The 21,959-nt window shown below is 40.0% G+C and overlaps 1 protein-coding gene across 6 annotated transcripts in view; it reads left to right on the top strand.

The window, feature by feature from the left end:
• ZFYVE9 (zinc finger FYVE-type containing 9) overlaps positions 1-21,959 on the top strand; it is a 184,163-nt gene that overhangs the window by 2,634 nt on the left and 159,570 nt on the right. The window lies entirely within an intron of this gene.

Genomic DNA, 21,959 nt, shown 5'->3' on the forward strand with positions numbered 1-21,959 from the left:
AACTTCCAGGAGGGCTTGGGGTACTGGCTTAAATCTTTATTTTACTTTTTGCTATCTGCATGACCTTGGAGAAGTCTCTTGACTTCTTTGGACCTTAGTTTCTTCATTTGGGGAATAAAAGGTTTGGACTAGATAATTTCCAAGGGCCTTTACAGCCCTGGGTCCCATCATTCAATCAACTGGCATTTGTTAAGCACTAGTACAAAGTGCCAGGCACTGTGCTAGGGGGTAGGGATACAGATCCCACAAATGGCAGTCTGCACAAAGGAGGTGACAATCCTAGGACTTATAATGGATGAGTGGAAACTCGAAGGCTAGGAAGGCTCTAGCAGGACTCTGCTCTTGACACTGTGTTTTTGCCAGACTTTGTTTCAGTATTGCAAGAGTAAATCAAAACAAAAAGAGATGGCATGATTTTTTTAATTGACCTGACAACACAAAGATAGAACGTATTTAACTAGATAACCAGATACAAATAATTTTATGTTCAAACATATCTTAGGTGATGATACATTTATTTCCCACTGCAACAGATTATAGTATCATAGGTCAAGTGAGGACTCTGAAAGACTGCTAAAATTTTAGTCAAGCTATGTAATTCTGTCTATTTCCGTCCAAATTTTACCAGCCTTTCAGTGTTGCCTTGTAAGATGTGAGTTTTACATCTTGTTCTGAAAGGTGATAATTTAAAATAAAACAATCTTTTGAAAAGCAGAATAAATGGAAGTTACCATTGGGGACTGGGCTACCACTGCTGCAGTGGCTTATTTCATCAAAGCTTGAGGCACCAAGCATGTCAGAAGGTTCCTGTGGTTAGAGCCCCAAATTTTTATTCTTGATTTTCTAAAGTTTTCCAGTGCTAATTCTTTTAATGGGATGGGACTGAAAAAAAAATGTAACGAAGTTTGCCTTTCAGTTCCTTCATCCTAGCTCTTAAAACTTCTTTCTTGGAGAATGACCTTCCTTTTTTGTTTTGTGGGCACCTGGCATTCTGCTAAGACTTTTTGGATGGAGAGCCAGTATAGTACGTAGTGGAAAGAGGGCAGAGTTTGGAGTCAAGAGATGCAAATCTGTTTCTGCTGCCTCTACCACTGACCAGTTTGTGATTATGGATAATTTACTTTATTTCTGACACTCAGTTTCTTATCTGTAGAGTCAGAGGGTGTATATGGGCTCCAGTCCATTTCAGGGTCCTCTGACTTGAAAATAATAACTTTTCATTACCAATATTTTCCATTCCCTTTTAGTCCCTGTGCATAAATAAAGTAGATCTTATAACGTGCAAGCATGCTTTTAGGGAGTTTCACATTGATCTTTTGATTTTAATTGTACAGCTTTAGTTAAGCTATGTTATAGGGCAGCATTCTTTATAGATAAGAATTGAAAGACTTAATTGGAAATGATAGTTATGTAAAAGTAGGTCAGTGCTTAGTTTTGTTTTGGTCTATCTAAATTTAGTGAAATGATACATTAATAAATACCTGGAATAGAGTCCTGTTAGGTAGCCAGAAGTACCTTAAAGCAAGAACCTATCCCTTTGTGAATTCCTCATTTGCATGAACATATTTTATGTAATGGCCCACACTTTAGGTGTGTACTGAAATTCATCAACTTGGTTAAATGTAGGGTAAGTGCATTTGCTTGCTGGCTTTTCACTTGTAAGTCATTCCCTTGAGCCCTGATATTTTAAGTCAGGCTTAGTTTGCAAGTGGAAAATTTATTCATTGTTTACCTCCTTTGAGTTCTGGCAGGAACCTAAAGGATCATTATGGTTGTTCATATAGCTTACTCCTGATCAACATGAAATGAATACTGTCCATAAATGTGAAGAGGGAATTCAAATTAAATAACGACCAGAATGTTAGTGGAGCTTAAAATTTTAAAGATTACTGCCTTTTTTACAGAGTTACTCATAGGATCATAGATTGAAGAGACCGTTAATGGTCCGTTAGCCCAGCCTTCTCATATTCAGAGAAGTCACATGACTTGTCTAAGGTCACATGTAGTAAGTGGGAGAATTCATTTATCTATTTACACCCTGGGGGCACTCAACAAATATGAATTAATGAGGGATTGTCAAGATGTCTTATAAGACTTTTTGTGTGTAATAGGAGGACACTTGTGTTGGTGAATCTTTGCGACTGATAGGTATGAGGTGATACCTCAGAATTGTTTTAATTTGGATTTCTCTGATTATTAGTAACTTAGAGCATTTTTTCATATGGCTGTTGATAGCTTTGATTTTTCTTCCTTTAAAAACTGCTTGTTCATATATCTATACATATAATATACATACATACATGCATACATATATTTACCATGTATCAATTGGGAAATAGCTCTTATTTTTATAAATTTGACTCAGTTCCCTATATATTTTAGAAATGAGACTTTTATTAGAGAAATTGTCTATGAAGGTTTTCCCCAGTTTCTGCTTTTCTTCTAATTTTAGCTGTGTTGGTTTGATTTGTGCAGAAACTTTCATTTTGTGTGTTCAGTATTAATGATCTTGCTGCCTGTGAGTACTCATGAGCTCTTCCGCTGTCTGAAGAACTGACAGGTGATTTCTTCATGCTCCCCTGATTTCCTCATGTCTACATCTCCATAGTTTTTAAAGCTCGGGGCAGTTTGGCCTCAGACTCCCCTGGCAGCCTCGCTGTGGGCACTGCTTCTCTGCTTTCATCTGCAGTCCATCCTTACTGACCTCCTCGTCGTCGTTCCCACCTGCCGCTCCTTCTCCTGTCACCACACCTTTGCACTGTCTGTCTCTCACCCTGAAATGCTTTCTTTCCTTACCTCTGCCTAATAGAATCTCTCTCTACTATTCGGATGCAGCTCGAGCACTATCTTCTGTATAAATTCTCCCAAACTGCTTTGTAGATCAGTTTGTGCTTGTCTGTATTTGTTGTTCCCACTGGTAGAATATAAGCTCGCATCTAGTAGGGAATGTCTCATTCATTGTGTTTGTGTCCCTTTTGTCTGCCACAGTGCCCTGACACGCAGCGGTCAGCTAGAGGATAGTACCTTGGGCTTGGAGACAGGAAGACCTGCGTTCAGATCCTGTTTCAGACACTTATTAGCTGTGTGACCCTGGGCACATCTCTTAACTTTTCAGCTTCTGTTTCCTCATCTGCAAAAAGAGGATGATAATAATTGCACCTACCCCCCGGGATTGTTGTAAGGATGAAATGAGATCATAATTGTGAAGTGTTTTTTGTAAGCCATAAAGCATCATAGAAATGCTAGCTGCTAGTGGTAGCAGTAGTACTGCTAGTCAGAAGTCAGAAAATCTGTGTTACGGTCCCAGCTCTGCCACTGGAGACCTTGGTTAGATCCTTTACCCTTGAGCCTTGATTCCCTAATCTGTAGAATGAGCAAAATATATGCACTACACCTCAAAGTTTTATGGTGAAGAAGGAACGCTTGAAGTGCTATAGATGTGTGAGGAGTTATTATTCAAGAATCTATAGTCTCCTTACCAGCCCCATATAAGAGCCCCTCTGTCCTTTTGGACATGGGCTGCAAAAGTGGCTTCGTCAAATGGTTTATTAGCCTTTGGTCATCCGGGTGATGATGAACTCTGAACTCAGCCAGACTGTTCAGTTGTTTTCAGTCTTGTCTGACTCTTCGTGACCCTATTTGGGGTTTTCTTGGCAAAGATACTGGAGTGGTTTGCCATTTCCTTCGCCAGCTCATTTTACAGGTGTGGAAACTGTGTGAAACAGGGTGAAGTGGCTCGTCCAGGGTGGCACAGCTAGTAGGTGTCTGAGGTCAGATTTGAACTCAGGAGGGTGAGTCTTCCTGCTTCTAGGCCCAGTGCTCTATCCGCTGTATCCCCTAGGTGCCCTAGCCAGGCTGGGCTTCTTACAATAGAACAGGGTCTATTGCCAGGTTCAGACTCAAAGTCTTTGCAGCCTTCAGCACTTCACAGTCACTTCCACACCACAACAAGGGGTCTGAGAATACCTCTAGTGGAAGGTTATTATTAGTAGAAGTAGTAGTAGTATAATTTCAGATGTCTCAGAATCTATGTCCACGTATCTTTTTTTTTAGTTTGGAAAAACAGGCTTTAAAAAAGCCCATTGTGTTTTATTTATTTGTAATTTTTTTTTAAATTTTAAACTTAAATACAAAATGAGAAAAGAAAAAAACATTGCCCTGTACACAGCAGACCATTAGAGAGGATTCAATATAAAACAATAAATTTCCATTTCAAGAAAACCTATATAATAAATGCTATGCATATTGTTTTCCGAGCTGCCTAGTTTTTCTTTCCTTTTTTGGTTTCCTTCTCTGCTGTGCACTTGTTACCTCATTTTTTCCCCCTCCCTCCCACCACCACCCAAAGAAGGTTACAATTAAGCGTGACTATATATACATATACATAGATATCTATAAACATACACATATATACACATATACACTCATACACATATATAAGACCACCCTGTGCTTATTTCCTTCTATCATCTGTATTTCTAAAAGTATATAGCTATCCATATACATTAAACTATGTCTCCTTTTTCCCCAACAGATTATTAATTTCAATTATATATCAGCCTATAAGATTCCTTCTAATTCTACATTTTTTTATTTTAAATTTAGTATTTAAATATTCCCACGGAAAGGTTAAGTGATTTGCCCAAGGTCAAAACAGGTACCAGATTGAGTATCCACATTTGTACCTTGTCATTATTAAATAAACATTTTTGCTAATGTTGTGAACCTTGTTTTTGTGAGTCTTTGTGATGGCCTCCCTACATGATGTCATGTGGGTGATGAGCCAGCAAAGAAGGCTGCGGTGGAGCAGTCAGACAGGTAGGAGGAAAGCCAGGAGAGGAACTTAGTAAATGCTTATTGACCACTGAATGGATTGGGGGTTCTGATAAAGATGAAGAAGAGATGAAAGAGGAATGAGCATCCAGAAAAGTGTAATGATAGAGGAGGGTATGGTTCGATAATGAGGGAATTAGCACACTTGTATGTAATGGTAAGTTCCGTTTTGTGATGATAGCTATATGGCGATGAGTGAGTCATGGGAAGGAGTTGGAGGGAGAATCTACAGGGATATAAAAGACCTCTAATAAAACGTCAGGATTTAGGAGAGGAGGATGGTGAGCTGGAGGTTGGTATACTGTAATGTGGTTAAGTGAACTTGATGGGAAGAAAGGTTACTGAGCTAGGAGGTGAAGAGAGAGTTTTGAAGTGAGTAGGGAGCAAGGAGTAAGCCCATTATGCCTCTCCTACCAGGGTGGAGGGGAGACAAGGTAGTGCTAGAGAGGACAGCCCAGCTAGTGTTGTCAGAGAGGAGCCAGGGCAGTAAGAGCTAACAGATGGAAAGAGAGTGAGAGAAAGTGGGCCCGGAATATGTTCTCTGTGGAATAGGAGGGTATAGTGGAACATGGGAGAAAGGCTGGATTAGGACCTGAGTGGGGTAGAATTGATGGGGATGAGAGAACATGAGGGAGGGGGCTAAGGATAGTTTTCTTCTAATTGACTGCTGCTTAATCATTACAGGGATAGGAAAAGAAACAGGAGAAGCCATGGTGGGGAGGAGGGTTATAGTAGGTAGCAAGCAGATGGGGTGTTTTTTTTTTTTTTTTGCTTTTTAGTGAGGCAATCAGGGTTAAGTGACTTGCCCAGGGTCACGCAGCTAGCAAGTGTCAAGGGTCTGAGGCTGGATTTGAACTCAGGTCTTCTTGAATCCAGGGCTGGTGCTATATCCACTGTGCCACCTAACTGCCCCCGCAGATGGGGTGTTGTAAAGGGAGCTAGGTCAAGCCTGGCTTCACTATCCTATGACCATTTAAAATTCATTTTAATTTGAAAATGGCACTTTTGGGGGATTTTAAGGCCTGAAGTAAGCGTGTTTTTTTCCTCAAAATTCAGTTTCTTATAATTCTCCTAATTGCTCCTAATTCCTTTTCTCCTAACAATGGAATAGGTTGCTTATTTTTTGCAGCTCTACATTCATATTTTAAAGATTTACAAATATTTTGGAGTGTATTTGTTCTGGTTTGATTTTTTTCTTAAGCTGATAAAGTTCTTATACAAAGTGTTCTAGGTGTTTTTTTCTTTTTTAATACTCTTGCCGTTGGCCAGGAGGTGGTAAGTGTCAGTTTGAGGGTTGAAGCTTCACATGTAGCTGTTTTGCTCTTCAGTACTAAGACTAGCAAACTCATGGCAGAAAAACTCTCCCTTCTAAGAATGTTCTGTCACAAAAGGCAATTGGAAACCCTGGGTTTAGTTTTCCTGTGATTTTGCGGAAATGGTTCTTAAAAAGTTAGGGTCAGGTTGCATATTTAGCTGTTGAAATCTCTAAAACCTCTAGCCTGGCAGGTTTTAAAGGGCACTATTACACACTGATGACTTTAATTCTAGCTGAACACAGATTAGCCATTGTTCTTTTCTCTCTAGTGTAAAACAGTCCTGAAGCCATTGTTTCTCACTCTAGACAGCCAACCATCAAGGTATTAAAAATGGCTTGCCAGGCTTTGGAGGGCACAATTCAAAGTCGGTACTAATGACCTACCAGTGGTTCTTTCCCCCAAGTGAGAAAATACCGTGCAGACTCTTTAAGTTTCTAAAATGAACGACTTGGACATTCTTTTTGCTTACTGTATGGCTCACTTGCCCGAGATCACTTTTGAGACCATTAGGAGGCCATGAGCAGAGACTCCGGGGTAACTGAACGCCTCTTTGGGTAGGGCAGTAATTGGGGCAACAGGCCCTTTGTGGCTTTGTGTCCCATAATTCCAGGTAAAGTTACCCAAGCATCAGTAGGCTTGGGGACCTTTCCTGTTGGGTTAATGGAATGTACAAGCCCTTTCTCATTGTTGCAAAGATCTTTTCAGGAGTATCATTAGTGAAGGAATTACATTTTGCCTGCTAGGATTTGTTTCCTCCAAAGGAGAACAGTGAGTGGGATACCCTTGAGCAAAGCAGATTTTTCAGCATCTTTATTTTAAAAGTGATAATTAGGAGGTTGACTGCTAGATTGTCAGAAACAGAAATGACCTTGGAAAATCATTTAATTCAGGCATTTGGAGTCCCTTAGAGGAGATGTCTTTCCCAAGGTCAAGGTCATGGAATGATGCTCTCTCTGCCAGCTGATATTATCAAGTTAAGATTTACAAAACGCACGATCGGAGAGGCAGCTGGTGGCTCGGGGAATAGAACTCTGGACCTAGAGTCAAGAAGACTTGCGTTCAAATCCTGACACAGACACTAGCTGGGTGACCCTGAACAAGTCGCTTGACCTCTGTATGCCTCAGTTTCCTCAACTGTAAAATGGGCATCATAATTGCACCCACCCACCTCCCAGGGTTGTTGTGAGGATTAGATGAGAACATTTATAAAGCACTTAGTGCAGTGACTGGCACATAGTAGGTGCTATATAAATACTTGTTTCCTCCCTCCCTTCATCTTTTTGTCTCTTCTTTCCTTCCTCCCACCTTTCCTTTTTCCTCTTCTTCCTCAGACTCTTAATCTATTAGTACTCTTTTTACTATACTCTGATGTTTACTTTTAATGAATTTACTATTTGCCTAAGGCCTTTTTAAAGAAAAATATACAATTGATATGAAACAGCAGGGGAGATTTTTAACTATGATAAACTCTTGAGGCAAATTGCTTGGGTTTTACTTCTCTGACCTTCTGTTTTCTCATCTGTGAAATAAAGGCATTGGCCTAGATAAGTTCTAAAGCCTCTTCCAACTCTTAAGAATTCATGATTCCAACCCAGGAGACCTGAATGTAACCACAGAAGGCAACCAAATAACGTGGATAACAGTGCTGAAATGATACGCAGGAGAGGAAAGCCATGAGCCTGCAGAAGCAGAGTGCTGCGCCTGGAGCTGACTGCAGAAAGCATTAGTGTGCATAAAGGCTTCCCTTGGAAGAAATGGAGACAAGCCTTTTGAATAAATGTATTGTAGCACTAGAAGACTAGAGCCCCACGTGAAGTCATGAGTGTGGTCTCTTTTCCGTCTTCATCCTTTTTTTCTAGAAATGGTTAGAATGCACATTTGAGAAAATTTACTCAGGGCTGTTTCATGTGAATATAATCCAGGCTATAATATCACAAGCACACTTAAATGGAAACTTGTAAGAGAGCCATAAGAATAAAATGATAGAGATCCGTCATAGTTGAAATAGTGAGCCTTTGAGAGAAAGAATGTTTAAAAGGCCCTGAGGGGCGTGCTTGGTATTTGGATGGATGTCTAGGGAGTCCTGTGGCCCTTCAAGCCCTGGAGAAACTGTGCAGGAATTACCCATGATGGATAAGCTCCCAGATCTACTCAATAATCCCAATATGGGGAAGCTTTGATGCTTTTTGTTGATCAGAGACTCCTCGGTAGATTATGGCTAAGGCCCCTTCCACACTCCAGAAGTGATCCATCTCACGTGACACTACTCCCATTACATGGAAATCGTAGAACTCACGAGACCATGCTGACTTGAGCCTCTTACTATCTGGCTGTACCTTTTTTAGGCTCCTTTGCTACCTTGTCGTTCACATCATGGCCTGTAACTGTGCAAGTATGCCAAGGCTTTGTTCAGGGCCCTTCTTAAACTTGTCATTATCTAGGACATGGTAATATTCCACAATATTCACATGTAGTTATGAGGTAACAGCGAGGTGGCACAGATTTGGCTATCCTTAATCCTTCTGTTGACCTCCAGTCACACCTCCAACTGTCCATTGGACATCTTGAACTGCATATCTCATAGACATCTTAACTCCAGTGATGTTTTCACTGGCGATCTCCCATTTCTGGAATTCTCTCCTTTTTCTCTGCTTCCTGACTTTCCTGGATTCCTTCAAGAATTAGCTAAAATCCCACCTTTTGTAACAAGCCTTTCTTTGTCCCCCTTAATGCTGATGACTTCACTTGGAAGTTGTTTGTTGATGATTGTTTTGCATAGTTTCCCCATCAGTCAGAGAGGATTTACTAAGGACCCAGGTGCAAAGCGCTCCCCTAAGTGCCAGGGATGTAAAGAATGGCAAGGATAGTTCTTGGTCCCAAGGCGTCCACAGTCTAATAAGAGAAATAACATGCAAATAACTAGGTACAGACAAGACACAGATAGGATCCGACGGAGATAACCCACAGAGGGAAGGTGCTAGTTTTAAGAGAGACCAGGAGAGGCTTCCTCTGGAAGGTGGATTTTAACTAGGACTTGAAGAAAGCTGAGGAGGGAGGGCAAGAAATGGAAATGACAGGGCCAAGAATTCCATTCATGGGGACAGTCAGTGAAAATCATCAGAAATGAGAGACGGAGTGTCTGCGCAAGGGACAGCCAAGGGGCTTGTGTCACTGGATCTCACAGTTTGCAAGAAGACTGGAAAGCTAGGAGGGGACCAGGTTCTGAAGGGCTTTGAATGCCAAATAGGACACTTTATATTTGATCCTAGAGTTGATAGGGGGAAGGTGGAGTCGATTGAATGTAGTGGTGGGGATGCATGTGTATGTGTGATGGCACTTGAACAAACCTGTGCTTTAGGAAATTCATCTTGACAGTTGAGTGGAGGATGAACTGAGTGGGGAGACTTTATACAATGAGCAGGCTGTTGCAATGTTACAGGCATCGAGTAATGAGGGCCTGTACCAGGGCGGTGTCAGTGTCAGAGAGACAGAAAGAGGTGCGTAGGAAAACATGTTAGGAAGATAGAATGGGCAGGAGTTGGCAGTGGATTGTATATAAAGGATGAATGAGAGAGAGAGAGAAGAGTCTTAGGATGATTACTGGGTTGTGAGCCTGGGCACTGGGAGGTTAGAGATGCCCTTGACAATTAGTAGAATTGGGTAGGTCAGTTTGGGACATGTTGTGTTTCAGGTATCTCTGGGACATCCCCATACACAGCTGGAGACTGGTGACTGACGGTAAGCAGAGAGTTGCAGATTGGACAAGTAGATCTGGGAATTATCAGCACAGAGAAGATCTCTGAATCTCTGGGAGCTGATGAAATCCTCAAGTGAAGTGATCTAGCGCCGCAGTTCTTATTTAATGGATCGTGGAGTCTTGGTGGAGTCCAGTTTCCCTAATGAATATAGATGCAAAAATTTTAAATAAAATATTAGCAGAGAGATTACAGCATCTTATCATGAGAATACTACACTATGACCAGGTAGGATTTATACCAGGAATGCAGGGCTGGTTCAATATTAGGAAAACTATCAGCATCATTGAGCATATCAACAACAAAACTAACGGAAACCACACGATCATCTCAATAGATGCAAAAAAGGCTTTTGACCAAATACAACACCCATTCCTATTGAAAGCATTAGAGAGCATAGGAATAAATGGAGTCTTCCTTAAAATGACAAGTAGCATCTACCCAAAACCTTCAGCAAGCATCATATGTAATGGGAATAAGCCAGAAGCATTTCCAATAAGATCAGGGGTGAAGCAAGAAAGTCCGTTATCACCAGTGTTCAATATGGTACTAGAAACTTTAATAATGGGAGAAGAAAAAGTAAATGAAAGTATTAGAATAGGCAAAGAAGAAACAAAGCTATCACTTTTTGCAGATGATGTGATGATATACTTAGAGAATCCTAGAGAATCAAGTAAAAAACTCCTTGAAATAATAAACAGCTTTAGCAAAGTTGCAGGCTATAATAAACCCACATACATCGTTGGCATTTCTATATATTACCAACAGAGCCCAGCAGCAAGAGATAGAAAGAGAAATTCCGTTTAAGGTTACCGTAGGCATATACAATATTTAGGAGTCTACTTGATGAAGCAAACCCAGGAGCTCTATGAACACAATTACAAACACTTTTCACACAAATAAAGTCAGATCTAAACAACTGAGAAAACATCAGTTACTCATGGGTGGGCCGAGCTAATATAATAAAGATGACAAGTCTACCTAAGGTAATTTACTTATTCAGTGCCATGCCAATCAAACTACCAAAAAATTATTTTATAGAGCTAGAAGAAAATAGTGTTTTGTGCGGTGTTACAAAGTCAGTCTTTGATAGTTAGATTGGTGTGATACTAAATTTGTTCATTAATTTAGGGACTGTTGCTATTTTTATTACAGTGGAATGGCCCAACCACAAATAATATTTCTCCAGTTATTTAAATCTTCATTATTTCTGTAAAGAGTATGTTCTTGTTTTAGTGATACACATCCTTAATGTATCTCGCAGGAGTATCTCCTGATTTTTAACATATTTTGATGAACTTTTTTCTTTCTGTCTCCTCTTCCTGGGCTCTGTTAATATACAGAAAGGCTGATGATTTTTTGGTGTACATTTTGTATCCTGCTGTATTTCATCACAGTATATACCACAGTTTGTTCATCCATTCCACATTGGAGCCATCTCTCAATTTTCAGTTCATTGTTACCAGAAAAAGAGCTGCTATAAATAGTTTCATACGAACAGGTCTGTTTCTCTTTGGGATACAGTAGTTGTTTGGGATACAGACCTAGTAGTGGTTTTGCTAGGTCAGAGGGTATGCACAGTTTTATAGCTCTTTGAGTATAGTTCCAGATTGTTTTCCAGAACAATTTGCTGGACAAGTTCACAACTCCACTAAGAATGTATGAGCATCCCAGTTTTTCCACATCCCTTCCGTCATTTGTGATTTTCCTTTTTGTTGTCTTACCCAGCCTGTTTGAAAGAATATTCAGTAGCAAGATAAATTAGGTCAGCACATAGTCCTGCTTGTCTGTCCTTTCAGTGTTTCTGCATGAAAAGTGTGGACGCTTGCTTTCAATGGTGTTCTTATTATAGATTACTTAGGATGATGCTGAAGAAAGTGTCACTTTTGCTCAAATATTGTTGGTAGTTTTTAAAAATAACCTTAAACAGGTCAGTCTTTGTGCTAGCTGTCTGACTTACTACTTCAAAGGATTTAAGGAAAAGCTGAAAGCCATTTGGGAAGTAAAACTTTAAAAATATTTGTCTTCCAAAACAATTTTAAATTTGGGAAAAAATATAATCTAGAAGTGCCCTAGAAGATGAACAGTGATAACTGTTTTTTTTTTTTTGAAATTGTTTTCCAGCAAATAGTGTCACTACATTGAATGCACTAGTCAGGCTACCTAGAGGAAGGTCAGTAATGTTTGCTGTAGACATAAGTGGCCTAAGGTAGTTTGAGAGAAAGGTTGTGGCTGAGTTGTGTATGATGGGGTGATTCTAAAAAACAAAATTGGGTAGGAAAAGGTAAAAAGAAGCAATTATCTCATTAAAATGGGATGTGAAAGGAATAACTAATACAGAGGAAACAGGTAGGGGTGGGGGCTGGTAATATTGAAACCTTACACTCATCTGGGTTGAAGAGGAAATAGTGTACATCTGAAGAGATTTAGAAGTCTTCTGAACTTCTAGAGAGGTGAGAAAGCTGGGAGATTGGGTAGAGGAGGGACTTTGAAAAGGGAGATTAGAAGGGTAGAGGGAGAAGATAAGGGAGGGAATTTTAGAGGGTTGGGTAACATAAGGAATAAGAGGGTAAGGGAAAAAATAAGGTAACTGGGATAGGCAAAAAGAGAGGCTGAGAAGAAAAATAGTGAGTAAAGATAAGATGGAGAGAATTCAAAAATAGTAGTTAGAACTTTGTCAATTTATAAGAATACAAGTCATTCCCCAGTTGATAAATGGTCAAAGGATATGAACAGGCAGTCTTCCAATGAAGAAATCAGAACAGTTTATAGTCATATAAAATGTTCTAAATCATTATTGATTAGAGAAATGTAGATTAAAACAACCTTGAGATATCATTTTATACCTCCCAGATTGTCTAAAATGATAGAAGGGGAAAATGACAAATGTTGGAGACGATGTAGAAAAATTGGGACTGTAATTCTTTCTTTGTGGAATTGTAAAATGATCCAACCATCTTGGAGAGCAGTCTGGAATTATGCCAGAAAAAAGTTACTAAGCCACCTATACCCTTTGGCCCAGCAGTACCACAACTTGGTCTTTCCCAAAGATGATTAGGGAAAAAGGAAAAGAACCTATATGTTGTAGAATGTTTATAGCAGCTCTCTTTGTGGTGGCAAAGAACTGGAAATTGCAGGGATGCCCATCACATGGAGAACGGCCAAACAAATTGTGGTGTATCATGGTGATGGAATACTACTGTGCTATAAGAGATGATGAGCTCAGTGGTTTTAAAAAAAACATGAAAAGACTTGCAAGAAATAATGAAGAGCGAAATGAGCAGAATCAAGAGAACATCGCATATAGTAACAGCAATATTGAGAATGATTTTGAACAAATAAGTTATTTTGTCTATTATAAATACCCAAATTAACTACAAAAGACATGAAGAAAGACGCTATCTGTAGCCAGAGAAAGAAATGATAAATAAAAGTATATATAAAGTAATTTTACTTACATACATGTATACATACACACACGCACACACACACACACATCCCTATTTGTGAGTAATAGTAGCCAACTCTAGGGTGGAGTGGGGGAGGGAAGGAAAAGAAAAAAATTTACAGGATAATTTTGTTGTGCATTTGAAAGGAATAGCAAATTGTGTATAGTAGACTTGCAGTTTCATGAACAATTGTCTTTTTCATTGTAATATGTTATGGAAATGCTTGTTTTATTCCATAAATTAAAAATAAAATTAAAAAAAGAAATAAGTAGCTTACCAGTATTATTCAACATTGTTTTAGAAATGCTAGCAATAGCAATAAGAGAAGAAAAAGAAATTGAAGGAATCAGAATGGGCAATGAGGTTATAAACCTATTTCTTTTTTGTAGACGATATGGTGATATACTTGGAAAATCCTAAACTAAAAAATTAGTTGAAACAATAAGTTTAGCAGAGTAGCAGTATGTAAAATAAACCCACATTAATCATCAGCATGTCTATATATCACTAATAAAACCCTGCAAGAAGAGATAGTAAGAGATGCCCCATTTAAAATAACTATAGACTATATAAAATACCTGGGAGTATACCTGCCAAGACAAACCCAGGAGCTCCATGAACATATTATAAAACACTTTTTATATGAATAAAGTCAGATTTAAATAACTGGAGAAATATTAATTGTTCATTGGTGAGCAGAACTAATATAACAAAAGTGACAATTCTACCTAATCTACTTAAATTCAATGCCATCCCAGTTAAATTACCAAAAAATTATTTTATTGAGCCAGAAAAAATAATAATTCGTTTGAAAGAACAAAAGGGCAAGAATGTCAAAGGAATTAAGGGAAAAAATGTAAAGAAAGGAGATTTAGCAGTACCAGGTCTTAAACTGTATTAAAAGGTGGTAACTGTCAAAACTATCTGGTACTGGCTAAGAAATAGAAAAGTTGACTGGTAGAACAGGAGTAGACATGCAACACGCGGTGACTGATTATAGTTTGTGTTTGTAACCTCGTATTTGATAAATGTAAAGATTTAAGCTTGTAGGATAAGAATTCACTATTTGGTAGAAAATTGTTTGGAAAACTGAGAAGTGGTCTGTCAGAAATTGGGTATAGCTCAGTATCTTACACCATTTACCAAGATAAGGTCAAAATGGATATATGACCTAGATATAAAGGGAGATATCATAAGTAAATTAGAAGAACATAGAACATGTCACCCATCAGAGTTATAAATAGGAGAAGAATTTATGATAAACAAGAGATAAAGAGCATTGTGAGATATAAAATGGATAATTTTGGTTACATTGAATTAAAAAATTTTTGCACAAACAAAACCAGTGTAGCCAAGATTAGAAGGAAAGCAGGAAATTGGGAAGAAAATTTATAGACAGTTTCTTGGGTAAAGGTCTCATGCGTCCAAGAGGACTGAAGCTCAGGAAGGAGACTAGGGCTGGATATATAACTCTAGGAATCATCTACATAAAAGATGATGGTTGACCCTACTCATGAGGTCACCAAGTAAGATAATCTTGAGGAAGAAGAGAAAAGAGCTCAGAACAGAGCCTTGTGAGATCCTCATGGTTAGTGTACATGACCTGGATGAAAATCCAGTAAAGGAGACTGAGTAAGAATGGTCAGACAGATAGGAAGAGAACGAAGAGAGAGTAGGGTTACAAAAACAAGAGGAGAGAGTTACTAGGAGATGATTGACAGTGTCTGAGGCTGCAGAGAGGTCAAGAAGGATGAGGATTGAGAAAAGGCCATTTAATTTGGCAATTATGAGGTCATTGGTGACTTTGGAGAAAGCAGTTTTAGTGGAATGACATCAGAATCTGTATTGAAGAGGGTTTTGAAGAGAATGAGAGATGTAGAAGACGCATCTACTGAAGACAGCTTTTTCAAGGAGTTTAGTAGAGAAGAGGAGGAAAGAATTTTATGCATAGGGGAGACAAGGGTGTTTGCAGGTGGCAGGGATGAAGTCGGTATGTAGGGAGAGAGTAAAGCTTGGGTCGGATTTGGGGGTCAGGCTTCTAGAGATGAGAGGGCATATGTATTGCTGGGTGATTTGCTGAGACCTGGTGAAGATGGCATTACTGTCTGTTGTTGGGCTGATATACTAAGCTTTTCAAGAGGGGTGGGACCTGCCCAAACTTGTTCTCTGTTGGCATAGTCTTTAAGAATGCAGGATGACCCTTTTGTCATCCTGAGATGTCAGGGAAGGGTTTCAAGCATTCTTGATTTCATCAGTATGGGTCCTCCCTCCTCCAAAGCAGACTGCATAAGGCTATGACTTATTAGGTCTCTAGGCCAAAATATTTATCATCCCTAATGGCTGGTCCTTCGATAAAAGACATTTAGTTCCCACCTCCTTCTTCCCCTCTTCTATAGCACACCTTCCTGCCACAGTACAGGGGCTACTTCATTTTACACATCCCTGGTGATTTCCCCTAAGAATCCAGGAGGCACAGCCACAGTTTTAGAGCAGGGCTTCTTAAATTTTTTCCACTCGTGAGCCCTTCAGTGCTTCTTAAACTGTGGGTTGCGACCTCATACAGGTCGATGAAAAATGATGAATGAGGCTGCCCACCTCCTGATGTAGAGGGAGTGGATTCTGAGGGCACACTGAGTCAAACTTTTTTTGGACATGGCTAAGGCAGGAACTTGTTTTGTTTGGCCATATGTATTTCTAAGGGAAATTTTGTTTTTCTTCCTTTCTCATTTTGGGGGGTGAGGGTGGGGAGGAAGGCAGGAGGAAGAGAATGTAGACCTGAAAATAAAACAAAATTGCATATTAAAAGAAAAGATTTCAAGGTTATCTCCCTACTGTCATGACAATAGTGGAGATTCGTGATTGAAAGACAATTGCCAGATTTACATTGTGTTTGTGTGTGTTGGGGTGGTGGTGGTGGTGGGAGAGGTTGAGATGTTCTCGTTCACGTTAAGGGTTAGGCCAGACGTTCTCTGTGGACCTTTCCAACTCTGAGGTTCTGTGAGAGAGCTGTTACTGTAGGTGAAAACCAGTGGGTATATTTCAGGAATAAGGTGATTGCAGTTTTTACTATTTAAGTAGGTATCGCAAAATGAATTCGGACGTTATAAGCTTAGTACTTACAAGATTTTTGCTATCTTAGTACTTAGAATTAAATGTCCAGGGAGCTCATGTGGTGCTGTGATGTTTATGGCACTGTGGTATCACATCCAATTTTGGGTGTAAGACTGTGCTTGGTCCTGGGAACATAAGAAAGAAGGGAAAAACAGCCCTTGTTCTTAAGAAGCTTATTTTCAGTGTAGACACAAGAGAAAGCATTGACAACCAAAGGAAGCAAAATGATGAAAGTTATTTTTGAGTTACTTTTTTCTAGCCTTAGCTATTTTGCATAATGCAGTTGTTTTCATATCAATGTATCACAACTCTGCCAATAACTAAATCAAACTGAATTAGCACCATATAATGCCATGGCCCGTAAACATCGTTTGTTGTGTTATTGACTTCTAAGACGGAGTTTCTGTCTTTTCATTCAGTATTAATTTGTCGTGACTGGTTGGTACAGTAAAGTGCCACCAACCTGTGGTAGCCCTCAGGTTCCCTGGAGCGGTCTTACGGTCATGGTACGTAAAGCTCACGAGTTTCTGGTAGTATTGGAAATGTTGCTGAAATCAAGTGTCTAGTCTGTTTGCCTGTGTGTGTGTGTTTGCCTTTTTGTAGAGGCTAAAAGGCAGGTGACAAATGTCAGATTCGCTGTGATGATTTGAGTGAACTATCATTTAATAGCTTCCTACATTTGCTTTTCTGGTGGTTGATGACATGGCTGCTATTGAATGATAACATCGTCCTATCAGTCTGTCATCAGACTCACAAATATTCAATGCGTCCTATCTTATGTGTAGCAATTTGTATTTTGACTTCATTTATGTTTTTAGCTTTATGTGCATTTAAAAGATTTGAATTAGCTGAGTAGATGAGGAATAAGAAGGTTTTTGATGATCGATGTCCGAGACAAAGGTAGAAATTAAATTGCCTTCCTCGACTTGAAGTTCTGCTTACTCAGGTTTTTTGGCTGATTCCTAAAAATATACTGGTTTCCTTTTGGCTTGGCTGTGTGGCTGCTGAGGTTACACATCCTCTTGCATCATGAATAAAAACATTGGATGCAGTTTGAAAACCAAAGTCCTGCCTATAAGAGACATCTCTGCCTAAGTGAGTAGCAGGAGAGATGAGAGGGCCTGAAAGTGAGGAAAACTAGAAGAGATGAAGAGTTGCTGTTTTCATCATCCCACCCCCAAAACAACCAAACGACAAAAACCACTCACCACAGAACATAAAACAGCAGGTCAGAATATTTGATAGATCGGGAAGCCTCGGCCTCCTCTGTGCTGCTATCATGGCTTCCCCGTGATTGGGGAGAGGAGTACTGCTAGTGTAGAGACATCGCTCACCATGGGAAACCATAAGCTGTCAAGGCTTTGGGCAAATGCAGAGTCTAATATTCCTCTGCAAAGAATAACAAGCATACCCCAAGCACTATCTCTATAAAAAAGGTGGAGAACCACTGGCCATGTCCAGAAAACTATGCCTCAGTCTACACCCTTGAGTACTTGGGATATTCTTAAATAAACTAGACAGAGGAAAATCTTTGACTCTGTGGTTTAACGGTTCTGTCTGTAAAATGGGATATTGACACCTTCCTTTCTCTACTTCCCGGGTAGAGATGTTACTCAAAGTAAATGAGATCATAGAGTGTGACGTAGTGAAAAGAAGGTTGGATATACTACTTGTGGAAGAGTGAAAAAAAGGTGAGATGTGCGAGGCAGGAGCAGCTGAGCTTGCTTCTTTGGCTGTGACGTGCAGGGTCCAGCAGTTCTCAGCGACGTGGGTATCCTGAGTGTTTTTCAGCAAGTCCTCATTTGTTGGGTGCCTAAGTTGTTTCCAGTTTTTTAATGTTACAAGTAAAGCTGCTCTGAATATTTTTATATTGATGCACGCAGTTAGTTTGGTAACGTATTTCGTTGAGGGGCAGTGTGGTGCACTGGATAGATTGTTAGACTCAGAGATTCTAAATGGGCTTGATTTCCATCTTGGGCACTTACTAGCTCCAAGTCCGTGGGGAAGTCATATAGTGTCTTGAGTTTCCTCACTTGTCAAAGGGGCTCAGTCAACAACACTTATCAAATGCTTCCTTTGTAGCAGGTACTGTTGTGGGCACTAGATACAAAGCCGAAATACTGGTAGCACCTACCTCCCAGAGTTGTCTAAGTAAATACTCAAATGAAAAAAAAATGTGTTTAAAGTCCTTTGCAAACTTTAAAGTCCTAAAACAATAGAATCATAGAATTTGAGAGTTGAAAGGCATCTCAGAGGTCAGCTAATCCAACTTGTATCTGAAAGAAGATCCTGTTTGCAATATAACTGACAAGTGACTTATTTGGCTTTTGTTTGAAGACCTTCAGTGAAGGTGTGCTGACCACTTTTCAAGGCAGCCCCTTTACTTTGGGAAAGCTTTAACTGTGAAAAATTGTCCTTGCATCAAACCTAAATAGCCATGTAGAAATGTAAGTGGGGACTAGAGGAAGAGGGGCAGGGTCTGTGATTTCTTATGGACTTCCTATGGAAGAAAATCCCTTTCACAGTGTAGGTTGGCATCTTCACCCTGACTTTGGGTCTTAGAGAGTTGCCTAGAGCTGTAAGAAGTAAAGTGACATTATTTAGGGTCACACAGCCAGGATGTGGCAAATGACTTCTTGGCTCTAAGGCCAGCTTTCTAGCCACTAAGCCTTAGCCACCTCTCAAAAAAAGTACCATAATAATAAGAATAATAGTGTTGCTAGGGGTGTGTGTGTGTGTGTGTGTGTGTGTGTGTGTGTGTGTGTTTGTGTGTGTATGTGTGTGTGTGTGTGTGTGTGTGTGTGTTTAGCATGTTCTTTAGGAGACTGATGGTGTGGTGAAAATTTGCTTCAGACTCTGGACCATGTTGCATTGGTGGCCATGTATTATTGTGGTGAAACTTGAATTAATAATACTTGCTATAGAAGTATGTAGCAGTGATGAAGATAAAATATTAATTAATATTTAATTAATAAATATTTATTGATTATTGAAATTTTTGTATCTTTCAATTACTTGAGCCTCCTTAAAGTGTATATCTTCTGAGTATTCCCTATGAGGTGGGTATGTGGTGGTGGGGGGCAGCTAGGTGGCAAAGTGGATAGAGTCAGGAAGACCTGAGTTCAAATTTGGTCTCAGACACTTACTAACTGTGTGATGTTGGGCAGGCCATTCAGCCCTATTTGCCTCATCTGTAAAATGAGCTGGAGAAGGAAATGGCAAACCACTCCAGTATTTTTGCTCAAAAAAACCCCAGATAAGGTCACAATGAGTCGGACATGACTGAAACAACAGAACTACATAGGTGTGGGAGCTTTTCAAATGTTTTGTTAGTTTTCTAGATTTCTGTGTGACCAGGAGAATAGGCATACGTGATTTTCAGAGTCATTTCCTTAACTTCATTTATATGCCATAGACCATATTAACCTGCACATATCAGCGTAATGACCCTGAGGCAGCAGAGCTTGGAATGACATGGCTGCCCTGGGTGTGGAGGCTGGAGCACTGCATGGTCCTGGACATGAAGACCAAAGTTTGAATCCTGGTCCATACATGTAGTGGTGGGTGACCCTGGGCCAGTCACTTCTCTCTCAGCTTCACTATCCTCATTTATAAAATGAGGATAATGATAGCACCTACACCGCAGGGGTATTGGGAGGATCAAATGAAATAGCATATGCCATGTTTGAGATTATGGAAAATGCCTTCCGACTGGCCACTGACACAGCTGCTCTGGTGGAGCTGCTGCATCAGGCTGATGCTGAAGATCGCCTTCCTCCAAAGAGCTGAGCTGCATATATATGTTCTGCAGATTTTGAGTAATTGTTGTGAGGTAGAAGATACATTGTGGGAAGGTCTGTGGGAGATAGAATGGAAGGGAAAGGAGTAAATATTTATATATATATATTGCCCCTACTATGTGCCAGGCATTGTGCTAAGCACTTTTTACCAGATTATCTCATTTCATCCTCACAACAGTGGAAAATAGATGCCTTTATTAACCTCCTGTACAGTTGAGGAAATCAGTCAATAAACATTGATTAAGCATCTGCTGTGTATCAGGCACTGGAGATATAAAAAGGAGCAAAAGACAACCTCTGCTCTCACTTGAGAGGAGTTTACAATCTAATGGGGAAGACAACATGTTAACAAATATATACAAAGCAAGCTCTATACAGGATGAATAGGAAATAATTAACAGAGGGAAGGCACTAGAATGGAGAGGGGTTGCGTAGTTGAGACTTAAAGGAAGTCAGGGGAGGCATTAGGCAAAGATGAGGAGGGTGAGCATTCCAGGTTTTGGGGACAGCCAGAGAAAATGGCTGGAGCTGAGAAATGGTGTATCCTGTTAGTGAAATAGCCGGGATCCCAGTGTCCCTGGATTGAAGAGTAAAGCAAAAGAAGACTGGAAAGATGGGGGGGCGGGGCGCTAGGTTATGAAGGGCTTTGGACACTAAATAGATTTTGTATTTGGTGCTGAGGCAATAGAGAGCTTTGATTTTGGAGGCAATAGGAAGCCACTGGAATTTATTGAGTAGAGGAAAGATGACATGATCAGATTTTTTGGTTAAGGGAAATTACTTTAGTGGCTGAATGGAGGGTAAATTGGAATGGAGAGACTTGAGGCACCAGATCTACCAGCAGGCTACTACGGTAGTCCAGGAATTAGGTGATGAGGGCCTACACCAGGGCAGTGGCCATGTCAGAAGAGACAAGGCATATTTGAGAGATCTAACAGGCCTTGGCAACAGCTTGTTATGGTTATGGGTGTGTGTGTGTGTGTGTGTGTGTGTGTGTGTGTGTGTGTGTGTGTGTGTGTGTGTGTGTGTGTGTGTGTGAGAGAGAGAGAGAGAGAGAGAGAGAGATCCAGGATGACTCCTAGGTTGTGAGCCTGGGGAAGTATGGTGTTGACCTTTACACTGATAGGGAAGTTTTGTGTGTGTGGGGGGGTGGATTTTGGGGGTGAAGATAATGAGGGAAACTGAGACAAACAGAACTTAAATGACTTACCCAGAGTCATATAGCTAGTAAGTGTTTGAAGCTGATTTGAAGTCAGGTCTTCCACACTTCAGACCCAGCCCTCATGAGCTTGTAGTCATAGGGATTTGATTAATTGAAAAGACTTCCAGATGTCAATTATATTCCAGATGTAAGTTGATGTTATTTAGTGGGAAAAGACACTGGTTAATGGTAAAGCCCTTCATTTTTAGCACCAGTTGTACCATATGATTGGTGAATCCTTGACTACAAGAAGCGAAATTGTGAGTTACCCAAAGGGATTAAATGGACAGCGGAATATTACCAGTGGTGATTTGTGTGAGAAATATCAAAGACATCGTCAACCACATTTTTGACCAGAAAAGGAGGTGGGATAGCAAGCCTTATAGAGTGACGGTCTGCGTGTTCACACATCACTAAAAATTTCAGCTCGTTCACCCATTTTCATCCTGTGCAGTTTTTGTCCATCCCTTGGCATGAATTCTCTAGAAAGGTTC

This window comes from Phascolarctos cinereus, unplaced genomic scaffold (assembly GCF_003287225.1).
Source record: "Phascolarctos cinereus isolate Bilbo 61053 unplaced genomic scaffold, phaCin_HiC Scaffold_5;HRSCAF=322, whole genome shotgun sequence".
Lineage (NCBI taxonomy): Eukaryota > Metazoa > Chordata > Mammalia > Diprotodontia > Phascolarctidae > Phascolarctos > Phascolarctos cinereus.